Raw genomic sequence first — 19,351 nt, 5'->3', positions numbered from 1 at the left:
TTTATCGATTTTAACTACAGAAAGGAAAGGGCTTTTTGTTTGTTTCTTGCCACCCCTGAAGCACTTCAGGACGGGCAGTGACTAGTTTAAATCCACAGGACCATGGAGAATTCAGAAACTATTGTGACCTTTGTGTATGTTTACTGTTGAGGTTTTCAGACCATGTAGATAGCTCCACACTGTGTAGCCTCCAGGCAGCAAGAAAAGGGCCTGGTCCTCATCTTAGATCAGAATTGCCAAGGTTGTTATGCCACAGTTCCCCAGTGGATGAAAAGGTATTTTAATGTGAACAACACAGAAGATCCCTAATCATGTCCAAGGGGAACTTATATCATCTCACATATCTGTTTGACTCTGTTCAAGGTCTGTAGCACCCACATACTGTCACCAGTGACTGGCTCCTTCGTTTATAATAAATCAAAAGGTGGCCTTGGCAGGGGTTCTATCTGGCAAATGGCCACATTTTAATTAGCACTAACAAATGCCTTTCCCAGCTATCTCAGCGCACAGACCAACAATGCAAGAAGGCTCAGAAATGGTACAAATCCCTCTCCCTGGGAACCATTCTTGCTCATCAAGGAGCTGTCTTATGAACAGAGAAACATTTGTGCCGGTACCTACTGCGAGGCTTTCCATAACAATCCCAGAGAATTCCAGTGTAAGAATTACAGGCAGTAAGACAAAGCACAGATGACAAAGTAAAAGGAGTGAAATATTTCTGACCCTATGAGTCTCTCAGCTCCCAGACTTCTGAGAAACTAGGCCATTTCACTAGAATTCATGTAACTCATCAAGAGCAAAAGAGATACAGATAACCTCTTCCAGAGAGCGGGCTGAGGACTTGAGGTGAAAGGTCTTCTCAAATCAATTTAATGTCAGTGGTAAAGTCCTACACCCTGCTTGCTTCATCTTCCTATCAGATGACATCCAGCAGCCGTATTTTCTTGGTGAAGGTTACGCACAGATTGGCAGTGATTCTTTGTGACTTTCTTTCTGACTTTTCTTCCGTTGTATGTAAGTGTGCATGTCCATTTTTTAAAAAAGTAAAAAAAGAGTTCAAAAGAGCAATGATATATTCCATTTTGGGCCAATCTAAATTGTTCACTCAATCAAAAAATTATATATTTTACTTTACATTTTACTTGTCATAAATACATAATAAAAGAAAAATGCTTTGTTTGCGTTGACCCAAGACAAATTCCATTTTTCTTTTTGAACTACTGGCAAACAAACCAACACAAAATTCAGCACCCCCACAGCTCAGCTCCATCTGAGCTAATCCTTTTTCCTTCCTCATAAAGTTAAAAGAACTTTTGCCTACACCTTTGGGGTCTGATCCAATTAAATTGAGAGATTCTTGTTGCCTTTGGCAGGAATAGATTCCAGATTTTGGGCTACTTCCCAAACACTATCCACTCTGTACTATCACTCTGAATTATAATCAAGCTAAAACATGTTTCAGCACCCAGCACTATCTATTGTGTCAGGGTTTTGGGTAGGCAGAACTCTTAGGTGCTGATCTGCAAGTCACAGATCTTGCACATTTCTGTCATCTGGTAGGAAGACGAAGCAAACAGGGTGTAGGACTTTGACATTAAGCACAGGTCTCAGACTATGTCCCCTACACAGTGAACAAATCTTGCAATTTTGCAGCCTTGTTTTAATTTTTACTGAGTCATTATCACTCTAAATACCACCCTCTAGCCCTTCTCTTCCAAGCATTCTCCTTTCCATCCCTTCCATCTATCTCTCGTCTCTAGTGGGATCCAGTGAGATCATCCCACAACCACAGGTCTGATTTGCTAATCCTGAGCATATCAGCCAGGCTACCTCGTTTAAAACAGTTAGCACTGCCATGTTAGCTGGGTTCTGTTTCTGTTGAGTTTGAGATAACTTGGGGGGGGCAGTCTACCACCCAACTGTTGCTCTAGAGGCAGTAAGTGACATTTTATTTTCTCTGCACTGAAGTATGCTTGATCATAGACAAATTAAAGAGTCAGCCACTGAGTCAGTAGCAGCTTTCAAGAAAGAGTTTGCAAGAGAGGTTATGAGCTAGCTTCTCCTACTTGAAGAATGATGTTTCCCTTTGGCCAATAAGAAGACCTACCCTCCAACCTTGTGTGTGGAGGAGCAGTATTTTGTTTGTCCTCTGTCTTCTGTCTCTGGTGGTAGGTGGTGCTGTTGCTCTGCTTAGAGTTCAGGGATGCACTTTCAGGACTCTCTCTTTCCACTTTCCTACAGGGGGTGTCCTGCATCTCTACCAGAGCACTCACCACCCTGGAAGCGTCTGACTTTTCTTGGTGAGCCGAGAACGACAAACTAACACTTCTCCCACCAGCTCCTACGAGCAGTTCAACAGCTGTATCAGCTAATGATGTTCTCAAAATGTTTACAACTGTCCCAAAGTTTGCCCTCCTGTCCTGCAGCACTCATCACGTGGTTTCTGCAGAGGGACTCACCCCAGCTCCCACACTGTGATACCTCCCTGGTGAATTTTCTCTTGGATTTTCCCAGACAGATTTAAGAGCAACTCTATCTCCAAGAACTCTTGCAGAGTGACTGCTAACGGTGGTACAGAGCATCTGGAGGCACAAAGAGTGAGCAATTAATCAGCACAGTGTGACTTTGGTCAGGAACCTGTGCTTCAGGCAGTATAATCCAGGATGATTTCACCAAAGCTTTTGTTCAGATGCTTAGTCAGTACAATTCTTTGCAACAGCCCTGATAAGAGCAAACAGTAGTGAACTGATTTACCTGGAGCTATGTCTCGAAAAGGTCATCCCTTCCTTACCTTCTGCAAAAGAAAACCTGTGATAGGAAAAGCTGCTTGTGTGTCTCTTGTAATCTCTGCTTCCAGGTAGCATTTTCTCTTTACAGCCTGCTTTGATAGATCCCAAATTTCTAACCCCTCATGGCCAGCAGGGGACTTCAGCATCCATGGAGTCTCCCATGCCAACCTGGTCTGCCCTGCATCCTTCCCCATCTCTCTCCCCCTGCTCTCCATGGCCTTGTTTTCCACTCTGTTTACTTATTCTTTTTATTCCTCAAGTCTTTGGACTACTCAGTCCTCAGGAGCTCAGGCCATAGCTGAGCCCTGCTCAGAGGCCCTGGGGAGCAACCAATCAGAGCCCTGTTCTCAAAGCAGGGTGGGATACACTGGCTGGCAAGTAGTTCATCCTAGCAGGATGCTGGCATAAACTTAAACTAGCGAGCAGCTGCAGTGAGCTTCAAAAAACCACAACTGAGGGAGGTGGGTTTTTTCTCCCCTCTTTGTTCCTTTCAAACAGCTCTTCACCCTTCTCACTTTCACCTCAGTGCTATGTGCCTCTGTCTACAAGGGAGACATGCCACAGCAGCTCTCCTGCTCAGGCCCATCTGCATCAGCCCTGGAGGGATGAAAGGTGCCCTTAAAAGCAGAAAGAAAGGGTTAGTTTCCATTCCTAGACACACAACATGAAGCTTCCCAATTTGTTCCTGTCCACAGCACCTACCAAGGAGCCAGTGAAATGTGTTAGCAAAATGCATGAAGGATGTAGGGGCACATGCCTGGTGTAAACATGCTAGTGTTGAAAGGGACTTTCAGCAATGTTGTTAAACATGATGAGAAACACCCAAACAATAAAACTAGTCTGCTGCTATTTGTATCACCACAAGTCCCTTTCCATTAATCTTTGAAAGTCCTCCCGCAAAGGAGACAAGGCAACACAAAATGTATTGCCCTTTTGCAGCACACTGAGCGGACAGTAAGAGTTAAAATTAGAAAAAAACAGACTAGATATATTTCTAGATTCCCAGTGTCAGGAACAGACAATTCATGGCAAGCTTAGTGCAAATAGAGGTGTGGCATGATTAACACTAGTTGGAGTAATGGTAGACCCTTCCCTTGGTGTTTTTTTTTTTTTTTTTTTTTTGGTCAGATTGACCAGAGAAGAGAGGGTGAAGTCTCTCCTGTAGCAATAGTCACAACCATTAAGATTGTTGGGTCATGATTCCTCCACTACTTGCATTTTCTCGGTTCTGCTACCAAACTCAACTAAACCCTACTAGGCTTGATTTCTTCACTTAAACAAAGGCCAAAGGTCTTTCTGAACTGAATGAAGAATGCTCATATTTTGGTGCAGGAAGAATGGGAAAGGTGGGGAAACAATGTTACTGAAAATGATTAGTTCCATGACATCAGCAAACATCAGCTTGATAAATTCATGGAAAACATTTCATTTTGGAAGCATCAGAAGGAAATAAACAGGACGCAGGATAGGGTTGCCTGAAACAGGTGGCCTTTGATGACCCAGAAATACCTCCTCTGCTCCATTCTGTGAAAATGCTATTTTTCTCTTTCAAGGAAGAAACTAACAAACCCTTTTCAAAATTTTGCTGCATTTCCTCCTGTTTCAAAAATACATGTAGTCACTAAGAAATCATATTTCACTAGGAATTCACTAGGTGTCCAAGCCAGCTGATAGCTCCAACCAGGACCACTAATGTCTGGCAGTAAGAATGTGCATTGCAGTAGCTATTTGTTGCATGCAAGCACTCCTTCCAGTTTTGTTACTGTACTGGTAGAACAGAAAGATGTTTTTTTTCCTAAAAGTCTTACTTAGTAGAGGCATAACAAATGTAACTTGCAGGTTTTTGTTCCCAAGAAAGGGAAAGTAAAAAGAATTTTGGAGTCATGGTGATCATACTTTGGGGCTATAAGTTCTACTGCTTAAATACTTATCCTGCCCTAGTGCCAAGTATCTATTGTAAAGAGCTGATCTCACAAACTAGAGGCATGTATTATATTGAGGAAGACTCAAAATCTCGCTGAAGCCCAGACCAAGTCAGGAACCAACAAGGGTCCAGATATTTAGACAGACAAAACCTTTCTGTGAGCACCATGGGATATACCAAAAACAAAATGAGAGTTTGGAAGAAGAGCCACATCAGCTTCAGAGTTGATTTCATCTTGTCAGCTATAGGGAAGGTATCTCACCAGGCAGGGGAAGGGGTTATTGATTTCCATGGCCCATGCTTGGAAAGAGATTTATTTATTTATTTATTTTTAATGTTAGTGGAAATGATGCAGATGAGGGTGTCCCTTGTGCAAGAGAGGATCCTGGATGCCATGATCCTTTCAGCTACACAGGTTTTGGGGGCAGGCAGAAGAAAACATTTTAGGAGGTCATTTTTATCTTTCCATCAGGGAAACAGAGCTCTATCAAAAGGATTGTCTGCTGAACGAAAGGACCAATCACTACTGTTTTCAGAGGCATATCAAAATCAATCTATCAAGTCACAACTGATATTAACTTATAGAAAACAAAAAAAAAAAAAAAAAAAAGAGGAAAACATTTGAATTCTTCTGAACATTCAGATATTATTCTGGACGTTTTGTTGCTCCAAAAGAGACAAAGTTTTGAGGGGTTTTTGTTTTGTTTTGTTTTTTGCTTCTGGCATGAAACTGAAATATACTAGGGAGTGGGCTCTGCTGGCTAAAGAAGAAGGGAAATTATCTTTGCTCAAGCTGAAGAGTAAGCACAATGGAAAAGAATTAAAAGTTGTGAAAGAGGGAAAAACGGGGTTGGGGGATTTTCTGTTGAAAATCTCCAAGACGGGCACAAGTTATTTGTTTTAAAACTTAAACATTCACCTTTGGCAAAGATTTGGCATGGATTATTTGGGGAATACAAATAACAAGCAATAAGCAAGCAAGGAGAGAAAACAGCCTTACCCCAAGTGAAGAGGTGGAGATAACAAAAAAAGCACAGCAAATATAAGGCTTTGTGTCCCTCTCTCTGCAGTGGCAAAGGAGAACAGTGATCTAAACTGGACTTGTGATCTTCTGATAGCATTTTAAGCCATAGATGTTGAAGCATCTAGAAAGAAATAGTGACAGAGAACCTTTTAGGCAAATGACTTGGCTAGCAGGCGTGCTAGGGATGCGAAAAGAAATGAATGAACCCTGCTTCCCTGTATTATTTACGCTTACCAGGAAAGCAGGGAACACCCTCTCACTGCCACGGCATGCTGTGCAGTATGCTTGTCATTATACCAAAAAGCAAAATAAGTAAATAACGCAAAGTTCATTAAACGTGCCGGAGCCTTCCCCTGCTCCCTGGAGAGCGGCTGTGTCCAGCCCAGGGCTCGCAGGAGGCTGTGCCGCTGCCAGGGTGCCTCTGCGGCCAGTGGAGAGGAGCGGAGGGAGGTAGCCTGGTTCCCGGAGGGAGGCAGGGGGAAAAGCCAGTGCCCCTCAGAGGGGTGCTGAGTGCCGGGGAAAGAGGCCAGCAGAGACCCCCCCCCCCCCCCCCCCGCGGGAGGAAGGCCCCGGTGGGAGGAGGAGGAGGAGGCGACTGGGGACAGGGGTTGGGCACGGGCGCTGTGAGGGAAGGGATTGAGGCTGCTCCTGCTGCAGGAGGAAAGTTGGCCCGCTCCGCCACGCAGGGCTGGCTTCCTCTGCCTCCCTCCTCCTCCTCCTCCTCCTCCCCTTTCTCCTCCTCCTCCTCCTCCCCGCGAGCGGAGCGCACAGTGCAGCCCGGCGGTGCGGGCGGCGCAGCCCCGCCGGCCGCTCGCCCTGCCCGGCTTGTCCGGGCTCCCCCCAACCCCGGCTCCTGCGGGCTCCCCCCGGCCCCGCAGCCCCCCGGCTGCCCCCGCCGTCGGGATGCTGCCGGGCGCCGCGCCCGGGCGCTGAGCCGCCGCCGGAGCCGGAGCCCCTCCTGCAGCCCCCGGAGGGCGCATCACGCTGCGGTCACCTTGCAGGGAGGTGAGTGACCCCCCCCCCCAATCCCCTCCCGGTGTTTGTGTATGTGTTGGGGGGGGACAGGAGGAGACGAACCAAAATCCGTGTCCCCCTCTGCCCCCGCCGCGTGTGCAGGGCTGCCAGGAGCGGGGCCGGGCGCAGAGGGGCCCCGCGGCTGCCGCAGCCAAGCCGGGGGGAGGGGGGGGGGGGGAGAAGGGGGTACAGGGGGGACCCGGGGGGCGCAGCCGGTGGCCTGCTGCGAGCCTCCCCGCGCCGGGCGGCCCCGGCAGCGGCGTGCGGGGGGCACCCGGGGGAGCCGCAGCGGCGGTGCCGCTGAGAGGGAGCGGGCTTTTCCCGAGACCGTGGCAAGGTCTGGGTTGGGAGGACCGTCGGGGTTTCTGCAAGGAAAACTGCGCGTGGGACCCATCTTTCCCTTTTCTTCCCTTGCCCAGGAGAAATCCCCTCCAACTCACTGTATTAGGTGATCCTCCCTTCCGAGCACACCCGATCACCCCTCCCGATGCCCTGGGCAGGGGGAAGAGAGGCTGTGTGGAGATGCATGGTCCCCATGTGGGGTCCCAGAGCAGAGCTTGAGATGGAGGATAGGGGGGCTGGAACAGGCTGGGCCCCTCGCAGTCATAGCTGCCCACTCCCCTCACTACCCTGCCCAAGAGGCATCAGAATGAATCTCCTTTCCTTCTCTCCTCATCCCTCCCCTGTCTTTAATTTTCAGGCAGTGACTACTAAGTTGGAGAGAAAGATGGTTAAGGTGAGGAGACATGAGTGGGGATGTAAGAGGTCCCTGCCATTCAGTGGCAGAGAGGGGTGACCTTGGGCAATTCCCCCCTGCCTGACCCTGCCTGGTTAGGGTATCACCAAAGCATCCTGCAAGAGATGGAGGAGGACCCTTAAGTAGGAAGAGGCTGGCAAATGCTTTGAGACCTTTCTGGAACTGGCACCACAGGATTGCAAGCCTTCCCAAAACAGAACCAGTTGCTATCTCAGGTCCAAAGTGCATTGTAGACGAAGAGGTTTGTCCAGGACTTGCAGTGCTGGTGGCTTTTCTCACCCCTAAAAACATGGAGCTACCTAGTGGCAGGAGTTGCTTTGGAGAGCAATCTGTTGAAATGTGTGTTCAAAATCACTAGAGGAGAGGCTGCAGCTTTAGCATGTAATTAGAAAGAAAGAAGCCAGGAAAGAAGATCTAAACTTTCCAGAGACATTAAATATTCAAATCAAAAATAATTAGACATTAATCCCTCATAAACAGGGCATTAACAACAATTAAAAGATGCTTTGATATTCTTAAAGTCGAGCAGATGAGTTAAATGGTACTTTCTGGGGGATTCTTGCGTATTACAAAATGCAGTCAGCACAGAGAACACACTTTTCTACATTCATGTATTTAAATGACTTGCTCTTAATTATAGTTAATGAGCTATCATCTTCAAAGTAGCTGCATTTAGATGTTCTCTGTATTAATTTCAAATTTCCTCACTCCAAAGAATAAGCCACTTCTCATTTACTGGCCAAGGTGACATTTTATTGGCAGTTTGGTAACTACAGTTCATGCCAGGATGTATGTAAGATGAATGCATATGTAGGAATTAAATGAAGTTTTCTCTTTTTAAGTGGGCAAGCAAGCATCACAACACTACTGGCACCATACGCTCTGGAATAATTCACTCATACAGCAAGGCTCTCTAATATACAAATGCGGATGTAATGCAGTACTAGTGTGTGTGGGTACCACCACACACATTTAACTTGATGAATGCTGCTTTCAGAATTTAAAATGTTTTGGCTTCTAAAGATAATAGTAGAGAAAAGGTGCAGCCTAGCTAGGCAAGATTTTTTATCTTTCTTTCCACTGTAAATTCCTATCTGCAGACATTTGTAAATCAGCCATAAAGATCTCTGCCCAGGAGAGCTTTTAATACCGGTTATTCTTTTAGTATTAAATTAAAGTGCAAATTAAATATCCGGACTTGCAAATTTGGGGTTCTTCAATTTGGAGATTAGACTTTTTACAAGTCATTATCTGCCACTGGGGGGAAAAAAAAAGAAAAGAATGCAGAGATTTAAATAAGAGGAAAATACTCTGCATGTGCAATGACTTTGCTTTTACAAAAGTGAATGGTGTCTGGGGGTGTGTAAATGTGTGTCCACTCTTGCCTGAATACACATCCTCTGGCCATAAAAGCAAACATTCCTGAACAGCCTTTCTCTGGTAGAACTTGGAAACTACTTTGATCAATGAGATCACCGCAAAATGTTGTTCCTTAGCAGAGATACCTGGCTGTGACTCTAAGGATTTAGATAGATCCCATCCAGCTTATGCCATCTAAGAATCTGGCCCAAAGGATTTCATGCTGCAAGTCTGGTGTCATAATATAGGAAAAGTGATGGACTATGGTTATTTTCATTGCATCAGCAAAGACTGCATTTTAAAATAGTGATGTAGTACATGAGGGGTGTGAGTCCATGCATGCCTTTAGCACTCCTAATTTTAAGCACAACATCTCTGTTAATGTGTATCTGTATATATGAATCTGTACAAAATAGGAATGTGTGAAGGTCTCTCATTAACCATCCGCCCAAATCCTTGCTGTAAAGTATTTTTGTGCTTAAGCTCTGAGACTTATTCACTGAGATATGGAAAAATAAACTGATCATTCACATCAAGTTGGTGGAATTTGAGTACAGGTTTGATGGGGTTTATCTAGGTTTATGTGCTTTGATTGAGGAAAGCTCAGGCCCCTTAAAAATCCATAGAGGGAACAGAAAAATCTCTGAAGTTGCTCTTGCAACTGAATAATTTTCTTGGAAGACAATTATGGGATAAGTGAAGAGTTCAGCTCCTTGAGATGAGACCCGCTCGTCCTAGATCCCATGAGATATTCAGACCACATTCAGTCCTGTAGGACGTCTGTGCAGAGCATGATCCTTCAGGACATCTCTCAGAGCAGCTGGCTGCAACATGCAACAGCTGATTCAGTCCTAGGAGATGCTGTCACTTCTCAATGTGTAGTGTCCCAACCATCCCATCTACCCTGCTCTTCCTACACTTGTGCTCTCTTCAACAAAATTATCTCCCTTCTCTCCACTGCATTTTGCTTGTGAGATTACTGAGGTGATGCTGAGTGGATCTGCTGCAGCCAAATGTCTGCACCTCCTGTATAGAGACCCCCTAGCTCCTCTGCCCCTTCCAGTCCTGGAAAAACAGGCTGTATGTCCTTTTTTTTTTCAAACTCTGGAAATGCCCTGAGCATAATGGGCCCCAAGTGTCATCTCAACTCTGATTTCTAGGGAAGGGATGAATATGGGGTTAAAAAGGACTTTCAAGGTTGATCTAAACCCACCAATACTACTTTCCAATATTTTCCTGCTTGTCCAGTCAGCCCTCAGGTACAGACTCACGATGTTGAAATCACTTCTTCCACAAAGCTTTTGTCCCACAGTGTGTTCTTGTCTCTGCAATTCTTCTAGATCCTGAGGAAGTGAGCTTGATTTTATTGCCCCAGCACTGGCTGCTTAATCTAATCATGCTCACCCTGATGAACTGGCACTAGCGATTTTACAGTACCACTAAGGTGTTTTGCTGAGAAAGTGACTTCTAACTCTGGGGTGCTTTGCTTGGGGCAGGAGATGAGGACACTTTAGTTTTGTGTGAAGTTTGTACCACCAGACTGCTTTCTTGCTCTATCCTCTCTTTATTTATCATTCTTGCTTTAGGAGTACCTTAAATCCCAGCCTAGAGCATAGCTTTGGTGTGTTACCTGTAGAATAAGCACTGAATATGTGTTTTATCCTGCCCTGCTGCCTGAATACATGGGCAACAGAGACCGAGGAGCTGCGTGAACAAGGACTAGGGTTCTGCGGGGGCTCAGCTGCCGGTGAGGAATCAGCTTTGCGTGAATCAGTCGAGCCACCTCAGGAGCCCCATCTGGGTGTTTCTGTCTATGGGCCAGCCTGGTTACAAATACAGTTAACCAGAGATTTTATTTTGAGGAGAGGCACCGGACTCAGCCCATAGGCAGGTGATCCTGTGAGGCAGCAGTGGTAATTTTGAAGCTACTCTGTCGATATCAAAGTAAATGGGAAAAGAGGCAGGATGCAGGTGTCTGGGGTTAAATTGCTCCTGCAATTCATCCGCATGCCTGGAAATCATGATATGGTTGATATTCTTGAGTGAAGACAGATTATCTTCTCTGGGTTCATTTAGATGCTCTGCTCCAGGCTACTTGCCATGCTGCGGGTTTCTACAGGCCATAACATCAGGTTGCTTCTTCTAGGCTGGAGTGTTCTGGATTTATTGCAACATCAGGCATCACAGAAACTAGGCAGCGGGTAACTCAGTCCTCCTCAGACCTTTTAAACTAGACTGATTCTCAGAAACCATCTAGATTGAGGTGTAGGAACCATGCGGGCTGAGATATTGTATATTTTCACCTGAGAATATGACCCATCCTCCAAATAAATAATCACATGTTGTGAAACAAGCAGTTCAGCTGTGCGTGTTTCCACTATGTAAAGCATGAGTCCTGGTTAAATCTGCAAGAGGAACTGCTCCAGCCCCAAACTTGGTCTGATAAAGGTGGAGCTGAGGTCATCAAGCTTTCTCCATACTTTGGAGCAGCTCTTAAGCAGAGGCTGGGAATGCTCTTCATTGCATGTAGGGGAGTTGTGAAATTCACTTTGTATTAGTTTTTTTTTTTTTTTTTTTTTTTTTTTTTTTTTTTTTTTGCAGTGAGGGCACTCCAGACAATTAAGGCTGCAATTATACACCCCATAGAACAGCTATATTCACTTGCTTTAAAAGCAGAAGGCAGCACAATTTTCTGCTCTTAAGAGTTAACAAACATATCCTTCAGCCTGGCTGCACTGGTGAAGGTAGTGATCTGAGCTATTTCATTGCATTTGCTTCTATTTCTGGTCTCACGAAGGTTAGTTTTTCTGGGCTGGACATAATCTGAGAATTGCACAGAACAGCTCTTGAGGATGGCTAATGTGGAGGTACAGAGTTAGGACAGGATCCAATGCTTTTTGTACACTCGCAATGAACTCACCAGATTCTTAGTCAAAGCTGATTCGCAGCATTCACATGTCTAGATACAGTTAGGTAGTTGATAATAGCTGTCTGACAGTGAGGCTTTCCTGATTAGCTGGTGAAATGAATTTCTCTCTTAAAAAGGCACGGAGCCTGATTTTGGACTGCATTCACTTTGCAAAGCAATTGCCGTAAGTTGTGCAGATGGCAAGGTGTTTTTTATACTGGTGCCTTCCACACCAGGCAGGGTTATTTACATTACAGCCAGGTGCTGTTTTTCAGGTCAGTCATTTATTAGCTAGAAAGCACAGTTTTATCATCGAATGAAAAGAATTGTGATTTCAGACTGAACTCAGCAAAGAGCTGTTACTGGCAAAATCAGTTGGGAAGGAGTATTGCTAGAAAAACCTGAGTTTTTGCTGGAAACAACTTGAGGCAAATTGAACTAAGAGTCAGTTCATTTGATTAAAAATAAAGAAATGAAACATAACACTTCATTTTTGCTCAAATAAGATGCTTCCATCTGCCCAGAAGGAAATATTTTGTTGCATGGGTATAACTTTTTTTTTTTTTTTTTTGGTTTAGGTCAACACAAGGTTCCTCCTTTTCTCCCTCCCATTCTTTGATTCAGCTAATGGACCAAGCAGTCAGTTATTCAGACAGGCTTATTTTACATATGGTAATTGTTTCCACATTTAAATATACCCCTGAGTCGGCAATCAAGAGACCTGGATTTTATTTGCAACTCTGCTACTGCCTGCGATGTGACCTTGGGCACTTCACTGCACTGTGAGTCCATCCCCCCTTTAGATGATAATATCTTTTCAGGGCAGGACAAGCCCATGTCTCACACTGGATTTGATGCTTATTGGTAATGCTAAAATAGCATGGAAGTCATTTTAGCTCCACTGTTTGCAATTAAACATTTAACTGCCACTAATGCATGCATTCCTAACTTTCCCAGTGTGAATTAGTTGAACTGCCTTATGAAACTCCCTGTAGTTTACTTTATAGGTCAAAAGGAATTTCAGCTGCTGAAATAGCAGCATTTCCTTTAAACAGAATTTTTTAATGAGCACAGCTAAATCAAAGGAGAAAAATACAAGTGGGAAAGGTTTCTTCCTTCCTTTCCTTAAATATTGTATGTCGTAATGCTCTCTCCAGATCCATACATTGTCTGTGATTTCTCTCAAGCAAAAGGTCTATCTGTGATAATGCAATTTCTGGATGTCTGAAAGACCTTAAACCACATTGAAGCCTATTGTGTTATCCATTAAAAAAAACCCTCACACCTGAGAGATTGCAGCAGGAAACCTGCAGCCTCCAAAGCTCTGTCTAGAGCTCTCACACTGTGGTTTTTATCAGGCTGCAGCCATCATCATTCGTCTTGCTCATTTTTTTAAGAAAGCTTTCTCATTTCTGATTTCTGCATTCTGGCATCAAACCCAGCAGCAGTCTGTTGAATCTGTTGCTCATGAGGACTTATTGGTTTCTGCTGATGGAGCAGCCCTGCAAAGGGTAGTGCTTGTCCCTTCCTGCCTTGTTGGTGTTAGGTTTGGAATCACCGTGGGGTTGGCAGGAGGGTAGGGGGCAGTAAATGTCTTGTTGCAAGCATGGGAGGCAAGGGGGAGTCTGCTAGGAATAGAGGTTTGGATCACAGGATAATTCAAACTGAAGGAACCTCAGGAGGTCTCTACTGCAAATTCCTGCTCAAAGCAGGGTCATCTATGGGGTCCCACAGGCCTTTATCCAGCTTTATCCAGTTGGATCTTGAAAACTTCAAAGATGGAGACTGCACAGGCTCCTTGGGTAGCCTCTCCTAGTGCTCAACTGTCCTCATGGGGAAGAAGTTTCTCCCTATATTCAGGGTAGATCTCCACATAGGGGAATACCAGCTCTGAGCCCTTTCTCCCAGCTGACGCTCTGCCTGAATTACAGGGGATGGCAAGGGATACAGCCTATGGTGGAGGCTCTACCTTCACCATAGCTTGCCTTCCTCTCCAAGCTTCCCTACAAATAAACCGTATCTGTGGAGCAGTGATGTCTGACATGGCCAGGTGAGAGCCTTTAGGTTGTAACTCTACCTGAATTAGTGTTTTTCTGATCTGTTGTGCAGAAAGGTATTTCAAAGGCAACTGAACTGCTTCACACAGACCTTTTGGTCCCTCACATGGACACCCCAAAGGCTGAAACACCTGGGGCTGTGCTAGAGCTGTAGGAAGCAAAGAGCTCCATGGATGCAGGAGGACAACAGCATCCTACCTGGTTGTAGAAGACCAAAGGAATTGCAAAATGATGGGGAGTAGCAGAGCTGGCTTCTGCTCCTTGTCTCCTAGAGCCTGGGGCATAGCATTTAGCTCTTCTCTCCTTGCCCTCTCTAAAACTTGTATGTATCTCTCTCACACCCTTTGCTTAATTAATTTGTCAGCTGCTGTCACTGTAGCAGGAGTCTGCAGAATACCCTGCAGAGCACAACCCTGATTTCAGCTACAGTATCTGGGCTCTGCTGTAACACAAGCAATAGCTTAATAAACCACAGCAGCTCAGGCTAGATATCTTGGCACTGGTTGCAGCTTTTTATTAAAAGAGAGAGAGAGAGAGAGAGAAGGAAATAGGGGGATAATGAATATTCTAATAATGAATAACTCCACTTTTAATGACAGGGACTTGGGTCTTATCCCCAGAGAAGAATATAGGTCAAACTGGATCTAGCATTTGTCAGTAGTTTGAACTTAGGCTTCCCTTCTTGTTCCAGCTGCAAGTTGGAAAGAGCAGAATTACTTCAGGTTACCCTGAGTACCACTGAGCAATTTGTCGGGAGTAATTCAAGTTGCATCAGGACAAATAAAACCTGAATTAAACCAGTTAAATTAGCTCCCCATCTTGGAACAGACTGAATAGTTCTCTTATTTAAAGGGCTGAACCTCTGATGAGTTTCATTTTCCTGTCAGAATCATTTTGAAATGAGTCCTTATGAGTCCTAGGGAATAAGAGTGACTCTTTTTTTCTTTGAATGTCAGCTCCCTGCTGGGAAAGCATCCCGCATTTGCCTCAAGTTGTCTGTCAGAGGTTATCCGCTCAGTCCTGTGGCCACCCAGGATCCTCCAGGCTGCTGTTTGGCCTTGAAAATGGGTCAATGTTCATTTTAAAATCTGCCTGGAAGTCCCAAACATGTGACTCTGACCTGAACCTTCACTTATGGACAGGAATGTAGTGACTGGATCAACCTCCTTCTCATAGAATTGGTAAGGTTGGAAGGGACTTCTGGAGATCATCTAGTCCAACCTTCAATCGAGTGGCCTGTATGGGATCGAACCCGTGACCTTGGCATATTAGCACCACACTTTAACCAACTGCGCTATCCTCCAACAAGTCCTTCCAGGCAGGATTCAGGCTCTGAGGCATAGTGTAGAATTTTACATTTTTTTGGCCCCTAAGCATCACACACCACCACACGCTTGTGTCTGCTGTTCCTCCAGCTGAACCTGAGGGGATTCATTTCACTTGCTTTATTCACCTAAAAGTTAATATCAAGCAGTTCATGTCTGAGGTTTACAGGTACAGTGTTACTCCGCAAGGAGACTGACCTCATCCATCCTACACATCCAGTTCCAAACAAACATCCTTAGGTGTCTGTGGTCTTATTGATGAAAACTCTCTGGGTGTCTCAAAGATTTCTCAGTTTCTCCAGACAGCAATTGACCTTGTTTCAGCTATGCATCAAAATGCACTGGTAATCAAGGAGCTGTTGATTTAAGCCTAATGGCCAAGCCACTTGGGGATTTCACCTGGAAAAGAGAAATCAATGCTACTTTGTTGTTGATGATGTTGTTGTTATTATTATTATTATTATTATTTTCTGCTGTTAAGTTGTTACAATGAAAAGGCATCAGAGTCTCACCAACTCCTTACCATTAAGCAATAGAATCATAGAATCACAGAATTGGTAAGGTTGGAAGGGACCTCTAGAGATCATCTAGTCCAACCCCCCTGCTCAGCAGGGTCACCTAGAGCACGTTAGACAGGGTTACATACAGGCTGCTTTTGAATATCTCCAGAGAAGGAGACTCCACAGCCTCTCTGGGCAACCTCTTCCAGTGCTCTGTCACTCTCACAGGGAAGAAATTCCTCCTCATATTCAGGGGGCACTTCCTGTGTTTCAGTTTGTGCCCATTTCCTCTTGTCCTGTCACATGAGACAACTGAAAAGAGTTTAGCCCTATTCCCTTGACACCCTCCCTTCAGGTACTTGTACACATTGATCAGATCCCCCCTCAGTCTTCTCTTCCCCAGGCTGAAGAGGCCCAGCTCTTGCAGCCGTTCCTCATAGGGCAGATGCTCCAGCCCTCTGATCATCTTTGTAGCCCTAGGCTGGACTCTCTCCAGTAGCTCCATGTCTCTCTTGTACTGGGGAGCCCAGAACTGGACACAGTACTCGAGATCAGGCCTCTCCAAGGCTGAGTAGAGGAGAAGGATCACCTCCCTCCACCTGCTGAGAATACTCTTCCTAATGCACCCCAGGATACTTTGGCCTTCTTGGCCACAAGGCACATTGCTGCCTCATGGTCATCTTGTCATCCACCAGCACTCCCAGGTCCTTCTCTGCAGAGCTGCTCTCCACAAGGTCAGCCCCCAGTTTGTACTGGTGCCTAGGGTTATTTCTCCCTAGGTGCAGGACTCTGCACTTGCCCTCGTTGAACCTCAGGAGGTTCCTCTCCACCCAGCTCTCCAGCCTGTCCAGGTCTCTCTGAAATACACTTGCAGGGCTGAGAACGTTGGATCAGGCTGCGATAAGGTAACCAGCCAGCCAGCTGCAGATTGAAATGACACTAGAGTTAAACAGATTTCCTCAATTGCATGTGGCCATTTGCTTCTTTCTTGGTTGACCTTCCCCAAGGCACACGAGCTGCACTGCTGTGTGGGACTATGGAGAAGGTGTCTTGAACCTTATTAGCCCAATTATTGAAGGAGCATGCTATGGGAAAGATGCTACCTGTCTTGTCCTTGCCTCATTTTGGATGATTTTTTTTCCTCTCTCCCCCATCTTGAGGGGATGATGTCACTCATAATCTGCAAAAAGATTATGCAAGATCTGGTTTACAAGATTGGTTTAAATGTACAGCAGGTAGGCACTAGCCAGACAGATGCTTAGATCCATGGCAGGGCTAAGTAAATAACTCAGGCTCTGACTTCTCTAGGAAATAAATCAAACCAGTGTTCATCCTATTGCCCACAGGCTGAATGGTAAAACGTAGACCATGTCCATGCAGCTAAACTCTCTTACCCACCAAAATAAGGTTGCTTTGCACATCATGCCTCTCAGGAACATTTATGGCACCTCTTTGCTCCAAACTATGCCTAGATATTGCTGGGAGAGAGCACAGGCTGAAGTCATATTGTAGAGTGTGTTAACACCTTAGCAGTGTGGGTGATTAGAGAGAATACTTGAGCCTGCAACCTAGTTGTCCTTAATTCCTTGGTAGAGATAGCAGTCCTAGAGACCCAAAGTCATCATGAGAAGTTGAAGTTCAGGATTTTGCAGGATCTTATCTGCCAGTGCTCCAAAGAATTTGGAGCCAAATCACCTTTTCAAATGTCATTGAATCTCAGGCCTCCTTTCAGTCAATCTTTTCCAAGACATTGGCTCCCGTGTCACTTAGGCTGGTGAACAAATGGGAGCAAGGGATTGTTTGATGCAGTCCTGGCCACACTGTCATCTAAGGGACTTTATGTAAAGTTTTAAGTCACTGAGATATACTAAAGCATTTTTCCCTCTATTTACTTTCCTCCTCTTGTTCCTCTGTGGGAAGGACTGAAGGATAACTTTAATTTCTCATGATTTTGAATTGTCCCATTGCAAGACACCTTTAAAGGGGGCTAGGAGATTGGAATTATACTTTCTCATAATCCAGCCCTTTCAAAGTCAACAAGATGACCACCCAAAACTACATGAAGAACAAGCACCAGTTCGCTGAATCACAGAATCATTAAGGTTGGAAGGGACCTCTGGAGATCATCTAGTCCAACCCCCTCCCTGCTCAAGCAGGGTCACCTAGAACATGTTAGACAGGGTTGCATCCAGGCAGACTTTGAAAATCTCCAGAGAAGGAGACTCCACAACCTCTCTGGGCAGCCTATTCCAGTGCTCCGTCACTCTCACAGTGAAGAAATTCCTCCTCATATTCAGGGGGCACTTCCTGTGTTTCAGCTTGTGCCCATTTCCTCTTGTCCCATTGAAAGGCACTACTGAAGAGAGTTTGTCCCCATCGCCTTGACAGCCTCCCTTCAGATACCTGAAGAGGTAGTTTGAGTGTCATGTCTGTGGAGTCTCATTTGCACTCATTCAAAGTGAGCGTTCTCCATTAAGGCAGCACAGCTGTCAATGAAATGCCTAGGATGAGACCTGCAATTTCAGAACCAAATGTTATCCAGATAATAGAAGAGTATAGAGACAATGTGAAGTGACTCTGACAGCACACTTGAAGACAAGAGACAAAACTGCATAAATTTGTGTTTTCCTGAGTGCCATTCAAACCAAACAATATTCCATTGTTGGTGCGATGTGACTGCATTGAAGTGGAAGGCCTGACCCATGCTTTGCTGCAGCCATTGATGTAGTGACTAAATCTTGATGTCTTCAGTTGTTTTTCTGGGAAGGGACCTGCTTGGTTTGCACATCTCCTACCAATTCTTACCATATCTGCAGCAGGCCCATAAGGCATTTCTATTGACCACCTCAGTTTGCTTGGACAAATGTCAGGGCCAAGAATGCTTCTGAGGCAGCTTACAGTTCGGAGTGATATCTCTCTGACTTCAGTGGCGTCAACAGATTGTCCTACATGGCAGGCGGGCTTATGCCATTGCATGTTTTCTAGCCAGCTTGTGAGAACTGAGCAAAATCTGGAAACAACTTTGATTGCTGGATACCCGTTAGTTTTCCTCAGCTTGTACCTTTCTCATGTCAGTGGTCTACTTTTGTTTGGTTTCTTTTGGAGCAGAGGGAGGAAAGACGTGGTCCTCTGTTCATTTAGCATAGGCGTAATTGCATACGTAAATGAGTTTTCACTGGAAAGATAAGACATCTGCTCTCAACCTTGTATCTACTGCAAAGGGATTTAAGGTATCAAAACTAATCCTATGGTGAGTCCAAGCTTTCTAGTGAATCTGCAAATTAGTTTAATTTTGTCAGCAGGTTTCCCAGGTTGAGGGCTTAGACTAGTACAGTGTAAATTCCCTGGGATTCCACCATGGTGGTTTTTACTTGTGCAGCTTTTCTCCCAGTTCACTTAGGACATGCTCTGAGCTATTTGCCCAAAGCATAAAATGTTTTTGCTTCATGTTAAACCAAGTGCTGTGAATACAAACACTGGAATATACTTAGATAAACATTCTTGAACAGTAGACAAGCTTCCAACTTCCTTCCCAGAGTAAGGACAGAAGGCCAGATCTTAGCAATGGTTTAAATATCTTCTGCGGGCCAAATGGAAAACCAGAGGAAATGAAGTCAGGCTTGTACTAGCCATTGCTGTGTAAAAGGATCTCTGATATGAAGAGAGATTAGAGAGAAGCACCAAGTCAAAATTA

At 45.0% G+C, this 19,351-nt stretch overlaps 1 protein-coding gene across 3 annotated transcripts in view; it reads left to right on the top strand.

The window, feature by feature from the left end:
- The first annotated feature begins 6,672 nt into the window (after positions 1-6,672).
- SYNDIG1 (synapse differentiation inducing 1) overlaps positions 6,673-19,351 on the top strand; it is a 72,579-nt gene continuing 59,900 nt past the window's right edge. The window contains exon 1 of one of the 3 annotated variants that reach the window (XM_062573425.1): positions 6,673-6,742. The gene's annotated coding sequence lies outside the window, so the exon portion shown is untranslated. Of the gene's footprint in view, positions 6,743-7,449; positions 7,488-12,436; positions 12,558-19,351 lie in introns of those variants that run through there. The other 2 variants (XM_062573426.1, XM_062573424.1) reach the window with 2 other exon arrangements.

Source organism: Rhea pennata, chromosome 3, assembly GCF_028389875.1.
Source record: "Rhea pennata isolate bPtePen1 chromosome 3, bPtePen1.pri, whole genome shotgun sequence".
NCBI classification, from domain to species: Eukaryota; Metazoa; Chordata; class Aves; order Rheiformes; family Rheidae; genus Rhea; species Rhea pennata.
This window is presented reverse-complemented; position numbering and strand designations above follow the sequence as displayed.